General features: G+C 37.2%; 1 pseudogene; it reads right to left on the reverse strand.

Annotated features, from left to right (window-relative positions):
• Window positions 1-2,904: 2,904 nt before the first annotated feature.
• Window positions 2,905-3,487, reverse strand: LOC143671385 (ADP-ribosylation factor-like protein 5A; annotated as a pseudogene).
• Between the last annotated feature and the right edge of the window lie 6,453 nt (window positions 3,488-9,940).

Below are 9,940 nucleotides of genomic sequence, written 5' to 3' on the forward strand. Positions count from 1 at the left end.
GTTCTCCTCTCCTGGACCAAGTTTTCTTGGCTTCAGACCTTAGCTTTCATAGTTCTGCCACTGAGGTTATTATTCTTTCTATCTGTCCATTTCAGTCCCTTCTTGCCCAGACAGGCAGTAGTTCCATTTCTGAAGGTCTTCCAGAAAAAATTGTTGACTTGGCATGTACATACAGGAATCAAAGCTATCAGACAAATAGACTTTCTGAATAACTCTATCTCCAATACTGGCTTGTCTTGAACTGACTGACTGGCTCCACGTTTGGTTAAAACCTCACATAGGGCACTATTCTCTAGGGTCTCACTTTCTGGAAGCCCACAATTTTCTGGACCATCAACCTCTGGTTTCCCTGTACCCAAAATTTCAGTTCTCAGCTTATCCCTCTCTTGTTGCATTTTACTATAAGTTGCAAGGAGAAATCAGGCTGTATCATCTACATTGAGTTTGGAAATTTCCCCAGCCAAGTATCCCAGATCATCACACTCAAATTCTCTCTTCCATCCAGCAACTGGAATCAATTTTCTCAAAGTTTCTGCCACTTCAAAAGAAGGGTCACCCTCCTTCCAATCTGTAATGAGAGTATCTTTAACACCCATATTTCTACCAACAGTCTCTTCAAATAAATCTAGGCTTTTTCCATCAACCTCTTCACAATTCTTCCACAACCCTCCCCTTATTCATTTAAAAAGCTGTTCCAACATGTTTCATATTTGTGAGCACAGCTGCACCATACTTCTCTGGTACCACAATATGTTTTAGTTTGCTAAAGCTGCCAGAATATGATACATCAGAGATGGATTGGATTTTATAAAGGGAATTTATTTATTTTCAAATTTACAGTTCCTCAGAGGAAAGGCAGATAGCTTTCATCTGGGTTTCTTTGTCACATGGGAAGGCACAAAGTGATGTCTGCTGGCCTTCTTCCCAGCTTCTGGGTTCAAATAGCTTTCCCCATGGTGTGTTCTTTCTGAATCTCCACACATTTGGGTCTGTGTTGGCTCTGAGCCATGAGTTGAGTTGTGCTGTGCTGTGCTGAGCTCCTGCTCTCTCTTCTGACTCTTCCTTTTAAACTTCAAGCTGATCAAATTTAAACATAACTCATTGTGTAACTACTTCCTTGGGCTGACCTCAGCTGTAACCAACCATAGATGCATTTCACTGTGATGATTTAAGTCCACAGCAACAGAATGCAGGGCATCAGCACCTGGCCAAATTGACCCTTGAACCTAACTACTACAGGGTGAGATAGGGGTCCACTTTCATTCTTTTGGACATGGATATCCAGTTCTCCAAGTACCATTTGTTGAAAACACTGCTCTGTCCCAGTTGAGTCAACATAACTGCTTTATCAAAGATCGGCTGTCCATAGTTGAGAGGGTCTATTTCTGAACACTCAATTAAATTCCATTTGCCAGTACATATCTTTATGCCAGTACCATGTTGTTTTGACTACTGTAGCTTTGCATTAAAGTCTGGTAGTGTAAGACCACCCACTTCATTTTTCTTTCTCAAGATATTTTTTAGCTATTCAGGGCACATTGCCCTTTCAAGTAAATTTGATTATTGGTTTTTCTATTTCTGCAAAGTAAGTTGATGGAATTTTATTGGTATTGCATTGAATCTATAAATCAATTTAGGTAGTATTTATATTTTAACTATATTTAGTCTTCCAATCCATGAACATGGTATGTCCTTCCATTTACATAGGTCTTCCTTGTGTTCTTTTAGAAATATTTTTTAGATTTCTGTGTATAGCTCTTTTATGTCCCTGGCTAAATATATTCCCAAATATTTTATTATTGTGCTTGTTATTGAAAATGGAAGTATTTTCTCTATTTCCTCCTCAGATTGCTAATTACAGTAATGCTGAACACTACTGATTTTCACACGTTGGTCTTGTATCCTGCAACACTGCCATACTTGTTTATTGGCTCTAGTAGCTTTGTTGTAGAATTTTTTTAATTTTCTACATATAGTATCATGTCATCTGCAAGCAGTGGAAGTTTCATTTTTTTTTTAGTGGATCAACAATTTATTCAGCAATATAGATGCCATATGTACCTATTCAAGGAATGATCTGATAATTATTTTCTGTGTAAGTCTGCCCATTTAGTAATACTTAAGCCAAGAGTTTGATATAAGTTCCATTCAGATGCAGTATATTTCCATGTGATTCAATCAACAAAAAATATATACACAAAATCAAGCTTTTCCCCTTTTACTGTCCATCTTTTTTTTAAGAACAGCTCAATGATTTGAGGGTTTGGTTAACACAATGCAGAAAACCAAAGGGGAAAAGTACAAAGTTTCACTTAACACCAATGCCAGTACTAATCACATATGGTTACAACTAAGGATAAATTATTTTTTCTGTAACTCGCTTTTTTTAGAACATAAATCAAAGCCATTAACTTGAACTTGGGCATATACACAATACGTACACAATCTTATGCAAAATACTTTTCATAAGTAACACTCCACATTACAATATTGGAAACTGATTAACTGTGTTGATTTGTATTTGACTTAACAGAACAAGAAGAGAACAACATCTAACTAGGGAGGTTTATACTGATAATAAAGCTCTTAAAGTTCACAATGTCTTTCTTTCTCTTTATACTTACCACAAGCTACACAGTTCCTGAGAGAGTCCATTATGAGAAAAATGTAAGTCACAACTTTAAGACCTCACATTGGAAGGAAATAATGAGAAAGTGAATTGGAAGTTGAGACTTCATCCTTGTTTTCAAATAGTGGTATTAATTTTTCTTCTTATAGAAAAAGTTTGTCAGTTTATTATAAATATATCTAAACCACTAATTTTTGCAGCTTTCATTAAAAGTCCAGCACTTTGCTTATATAAAATCTATGAGAAGAATTTAGTAGACATCATCTAATCATAAATCATGACATAATCCATTCAAGTCCTTGGCACAGTCCCTCACCAGATTTTCACATGTTGATCTTGTATCCTGCAACACTGCCATACTTGTTTATTAGTACTAGTAGCTGCGCAGCAATGCCTGGATATGCCATTGGTGATCTTTAACAGAAGTTAGTTTCAAAAACTGGGAGATTTCTGCTGCAGTAATTCATTCTTTAAACATCTTCTTTATTAGGAAAAATCTGCAATCCAGCTTTTCTTAGGTCCTCATGTGCTAACATTTTATACAGTTCTTCTCTAGTTACAGAAATCCTTTTCCTGTCTGTACTGTCCACAACAACTATTACAAACTCAGTATTAGTATGATAGGTGTTCCAGAAACAACAAAGAGATTCTTGGCCACCAATATCCCACATTAGGAAATGTATTATTAATGACTATCTCTTCTACATTACTCCTTATGGTAGGGGATGTATGTACAACTTCATTCATAGAAAAGTGGTAAAGGATGGCAGTTTTCCCTGTGTTATCCATCCCAACAATGATAACTTTGTGCACCTGGTGATTGAACAGTCTCCATATTCTGGTGAAGAGAATTCCCATTTTTTGGCAGAGGATCCCCTCCAGCCACCGAGGCCTCCTGGCCTCCCCCGGCTCATGCTGAGGGGGAAGAGAAAGACAAGCCAGAGCCTCCACCTCTGCTGCTGCTGCTCCCATGCTTGCTGCCAGCCCCTTCCCAGGAACTGGAAGAAGGCTAAAGCCCAGGCTGTCCTGCTGCACAAGAGGCCATGCTGCTCGCTCCGCAGCTCTCGCATGACTCGGGGATATCACCACCTCAGTGTCTGATGAAAGCTTTCCTTCCAATTTGGATGCTGTTTGTTTATTTTTCTTCCCTAATTGCTCTAGCTGGAACTTCCAGCACTATGTTGAATAACAATGGTGAAAGTGGACATCCTTGTCTTATTCCAGATATTATAAGGAAAGTTTTCAGTTTCTCCCCATTGAGTATGAGGATAGCTGTGGACTTTTCTTATATTCTTTATCATGTTGAAGGAGTTTCCTTCTATTCCTATCCTTTGAAGTGTTTTCCTTAGGAAAGGACGCTGACTTTTGTCAAATGCCTTTTCTGCATCAATCAAGATGGCAATGTGTGACTGTAATACAATAATGTTAGAACACTGAATGAAGCTAAATGTGAGAATGATAGAGGGAGGAGGCCTGGGGGTACACATGAAACCAGAAGGAAAGCTATATGATAAATACTGAGATGGTATAATCTAGGAATGCCTAGAGTGCATAATGATAGTGGTTAAATGTACACATTTAAAAATGTTCTTGCATAAGGAAGAACAAAGGAATGTCAATATTGCAGGGTGATGAAAATAAATGGTAATAAATATTTTAAAACTTTAACTTATACATTTTTTTGAGATAAAAGCAAAAAAATGTTTACTTGGTACAAAATTTATATTTTGACTGGTGCATTTCTTAATATAATTTATGTGGACAGCTTAATTGAACACCATAAGTACATGGACGCTTGAGTGGGGATGTGGTTTTGTAGGTTTGTCCAGAGTGATGCCCTGATAATTCCCAGAATGATTTGAACAGTGAATAAAAAAGTATTTGTAAAGTCCCCTTGAGGGGATGGTGAGAAAGGGGGAAAACTCAACTTACCCAAGTGGAGAATTCTTGATATTCTCACAAGCAGTGGGGACAACCAAAGCAATAGGTGGAGCCCTCAATCTGGGAGTTTGTTCATATGAAACTTAACCCCACAAAGTATAGGCTAGCCTACTTAAAATTAGGCCTAAGAGTCACCCCCCAGAAAACCTCTTTTGTTGCTCAGATGTGGCCTCTATCTCTCTCAGCCAACATGACAAGCAAACTCACCACCCTCCCTCTGTCTACGTGGGACATGACTCCCAGGGATGTAAACCTCCCTGGTATCATGGGACAGGAATCCTAGAATGAGCTGGGACTCAGCATCAGGGCTTGAGAAAACTTTCTTGACCAAAAGCAGGAAGTACAAAATGAGACAAAATAAAGTGTCAATGGCTGAGAGATTCCAAACAGAGTTGAGAGGTTATCCTGGAGGTTATTCTTACACATTCTATAGATATCACCTTTTTAGTTAAGGTATACTGGAGAGGCTGGAGAGAACTGCCTGAAAATGTAGAGCTGTGTTCCAGTAGCCATGTTTCTTGAAGATGATTGTATAATGATATAGCTTTTGCAATGTGACTGTGTGACTGTGAAAATATTGTGTCTGATGCTCCATTTATCTACCTTGTGGACAGATGAGTAAAACATATGGATTAAAAATAAATGAATAATAGGGGGAAAATGTTAAAATACATTTAGTAGATTGAAATGCTAGTGATCAATGAAAGGGAGGGGTAAGGGGTATGGTATGTATGAATTTTTTTCTGTTTTCATTTTATTTCTTTTTCTGAATTGATGCAAATGTTCTAAGAAATGATCATGATGATGAATATACAACTATGTGATGATATTGTGAGTTATTGATTATATATCAAGAATGAAATGATCATATGGTAAGAATGTTTGTGTTTGTGTGTTATGTTTAATTAATTAATTAATTAAAAATTGGCAAGTTCAATCCTTAAGTGTACCACGTGAACTTAGCCATTTAAGTATTTTTAAAGTTATTGCCTTCAAAAAACTGAGGGACCATTTCTTTTCCACCACCATACACAACGGTTTCCCAATAGTCTGTCTCTGGAGGACTTTCAATTGGTAAGTAAACTGCTTTGGGGGATATTTCAGAATTTCCTTACCCAAATGAAAATAAATCTGGGCAAATTATATATTGAATAAATTTATCTGCAGATTCTGTTCTTTAGAACCTAAATCAATTACCATACAATATAATTTTTACTCATTCACCCCAAAGTAAAACCTGTACTGATATATGACCACATTCTGTGATCTTCCAGTTAATAGAATCATTTACTGTATTACCTCCAAGAAGGTAATTTTTATTGTATATCAAAGTTATCAACTCAACATGGGCCACTCATTCAGTCTTTACTGATTCACAGGTATATGAATTAGTGTCCAGCTTCTACCTTCTTAAGTGGATGGAATCATTTAATACAAGTTTGATGCAGAACAATTAATCCTTTACACACATTTATAATTTAGGTTAAGTTATTGACTACCGTGGAAAAAAGAAAGAATAGTGACAAGGCACCTACACACTCAATTCTAAATTTAATTTTTTTCCCTCCTTAAATAACACGTATATAATTAGTCATGAGGGAGCTATTCTGTTTTCAATAAACACATTTAGGGATACATTCATAGGACTGATTAGATAGTCCAGGCAAAATGGTTATAGAAATAGAGGCAGTGTCATCTCAGAAAACTCATTTACATATAAAAATCTGGTTTGATAACTGAAGTTTACAAACAGTGAATTTTTCAAATTAATGCTTTCTGTAACTCAAGCACTGTCCTCTTGGCAAGAGGAAGCTGAAGCTTATCCATGAAGGTTAAAGGTGTTTAATATGAAACCTTTCTTCTAAGCAGATTTGAAGTGCCTGAGAAATTGATGCTCAAGAAACAGCATGGTCTTTGCATATTTTTACTATCTTAAAATTAGAACCCTATATATTCACTCAACAACTACCTTCCTTTTCTGCATTATTCTTGGCACTCAATAAGACTGTTTAAGTCTATTATACTTTCACATTCTCAAATAGGAATTTAAGATTATAAAATGTGCATAAACATCTTGCAACTAGTACATTTGGAGAGATGAGACTTTCATACTAGAATTTTACAAAAGAGGATAAATGTTATGAATGAACCTTCCTTTTAAAGTAAAGTGAGAGAAAACTCAAGCCCTGTGCACTGTTATAAAATCTAATGGGACATTGTAAGAGGCCATCAGTATTGACAGTATAAAAAATTTAAATATTGGAGATGGGACTATGGGAAGAAAAGATTTAAAAATTTCAGATGTTTCCCATCTTACAAAAATTTATCAACCCATCAAAACCACTTGTCTATGTGCCAGAAAATATTTTGGTATAAGTCAGTTCTCTCGGTTGAGGAGGTCATAGTGACATGTGCATTATCAACACTTCTAGACTTCTACTTATCCAAGGAAGGTAGCAATACATTTAACAATTCCACTCTTCCCCAAATCCTTAAATTCAACATTGTAGGCACAGAGTATAATCAGATCTGGGATGCTCTCCAACAGATAAGTAATAGCATAGCTATATTCTCAAAAGTACTGCCTTTATATTCTTTCCTATATAACCAAACAATCAGTGGCCACAGGTTTAGCAGCCTGTATTAGCTGACATTAAATGAATATTTTGTGCCATAAGTCCATCTAAACTTTTTTTAAGTAAAGTCCTTTTTAATAGAGTCCAAGAGAAAACACCTGCTTCAGATTTAATTAGAGGGCATTAACTTACAAGGACATAAACTCGATTTTTAACAATGCTTATTAAAACTATTGTTGGGGTTTACTGAAGAAAAAGGACAGGAAGAAAAATGGTAAATCACAACAAACCTCTTTCAGTCAGTTAAAGGCCATATCCCTAGTTGGGATATTAAAAGAAATTTATCCCACCAGCCTACATTCTAAAAGTTAATGTCACTAGTAACAGTCAGCAGCAGGAAAAATAAACCTGCTAACAACCAGCCCAATAATTAGCAAAAAGCAGTTTAACTCAAATACTGAGACCAAAATATAAACACTACCTAACCAAATTGCCCTATCCACCTCAACACCAGCAAGGAAGAGAGGAAAAATTGCTTAAATAAACAACAACAAAAGCTTAAGTATTTCTTATAAGGATAATAATAATGGCCCAGTTCCTGAGACAGTGCTCAGAAGGACTAAAGGTGGAGTGAAGACAATGTTTAGGGATTAGTATCCCACAAATAGTATTAAAAACCCAAAATAGAAGGGGCCAAGATGGCGGCTTAGCAATGTGCGTGTTTTAGTTCATCCTCCAGAACAACTACTAAATAACCATAAACAGTACAGAACAGTTCCCAGAGCCACATCATTGACTGGACACACAGCATACCCGAGTCTGGACCAGCTGGACCGGCTGCAAACCTCCCCAAAACCCTAAGTTCCCCAAGCTGCAGCAGCCGGTGCCCAGTGCCCCTCCCTCACAGGAGGCTTCCCAGAGGGAAAGGAAAGAGATTCTAAACCTGGTCAATATGGAGTTCGCTCATTGGGCTCATGGAAAAAGAGGAAAGGGGAGGAAACAGAGGTTTTAGTGGCTGTGTTTCTATGGAGACTTGGCAGCCTCTGGATTCAATGTCGGGACTTCTCGGGCTTCAACTGCCCCAGGTATAGGCAGAAACGGGCTGCTTTCAGGGCTGTCTCCCACCTGTGCCTTACCCAGGGGAGGGGAGAAACCCAACTCAGGTGGAATCTCTCTCTCAAGGAATTCAAACCCCAGGGCTTGGCAATTTGAAGCCATTAAAACCAGCCTACAACCTCTCCTCCATCTCCACCATGCCCCCAGCAGGGAGAGTCTTCTAAAGTTAAAAGTGCCACAACATCTTTTGTTGGTGTGACCAGCAGTCAGATGCACCACGTACTGGGCAGGATAAGAAAAAGAGAGCCCAGAGACTTCACAGGAAAGTCTTTTAACCTGTTGGGTCTCATCCTCAGGGAAAACTGACACAGGTGACTCTTTCCCCCTGATAGGAGACAAGTTTAGTCTGGGAAAAACCAGCTGGAATCTATAATACCTACATAAACCCTCCTGAAGGTGGGGAGGGAGAATTTGAATATTACAATAAATGAGCTAGACTTAACAGATATTTATAGGACATTACACCCCACAACAGCAGGATACACATTTTTCTCAGGTGCTCATGGATCATTCTCAAAGATAGACCATATGCTGGGTCACAAAGCAAGTCTCAACAAATTTAAAAAGATTGTAATCATACAAAACACTTTCTCAGATCATAAGGGAATGAAGTTGGAAATCAATAACAGGCAAAGCGCCAGAAAATTCACAAATATGTGGAGGCTCAACAACACACTCTTAAACAACCAGCGGGTCAAGGAAGAAATTACAAGAGAAATCAGTAAGTATCTCGAGGCAAATGAAAATGAAAACACAACATATCAAAACTTATGGGATGCAGCAAACGCAGTGCTAAGAGGGAAATTTATTGCCCTAAATGCCTATATCAAAAAATAAGAAAGGGAAAAAATACAGAAATTAAGTGTCCACTTGGAAGAACTGGAGAAAGAACAGCAAACTAACCCCAAAGCAAGCAAAAGGAAAGAAATAACAAAGATTAGAGCAGAAATAAATGAAATTGAGTACATTAAAACAATTGAGAAAATCAATAAACCCAGAAGTTGGTTCTATGAGAAAATCAACAAGATAGATAGGCCCTTAGCAAGATTGACAAAAAGAAGAAGAGAGAGGATGAAAATAAATAAGATCATAAATGGAAGAGAAGACATAACCACTGACCCCACAGAAGTAAAAGAGGTAATAATAGGATACTATGAACAACTTTATGCCAATAAATACCACAATGTAGATGAAATGGACAACTTCCTAGAAAGGCATGAACAACCAACTTTGGCTCAAGAAGAAATAGATGACCTCAATAAACCAATCAAAAGTAAAGAAATTGAATCAGTCATTGAAAAGCTTCCCAAAAAAGAAAAGTCCAGGACCAGACAGCTTCACATGTGAATTCTACCAAACATTCCAGAAAGAATTAGTACCAATCCTGCTCAAACTCTTCAAAAAAAATTGAAATGGAGGGAAAGCTACCTAATTCATTCTATGAAGCCAACATCACCCTCATACCAAAACTAGGCAAAGATATTACAAAAAAAGAAAACTACAGACCAATCTCTCTAATGAATATAGATGCAAAAATCCTCAACAAAATTATAGCAAATCGAATCCAGCAACACATTAAAAGAATTATACATCATGACCAAGTAGGATTCATCCCAGGTATGCAAGGATGGTTCAATATAAGAAAATCAATTAATGCAATACACCATATCAACAAATC

The sequence above is a fragment of the Tamandua tetradactyla genome, chromosome X, assembly GCF_023851605.1.
Source record: "Tamandua tetradactyla isolate mTamTet1 chromosome X, mTamTet1.pri, whole genome shotgun sequence".
NCBI lineage: Eukaryota > Metazoa > Chordata > Mammalia > Pilosa > Myrmecophagidae > Tamandua > Tamandua tetradactyla.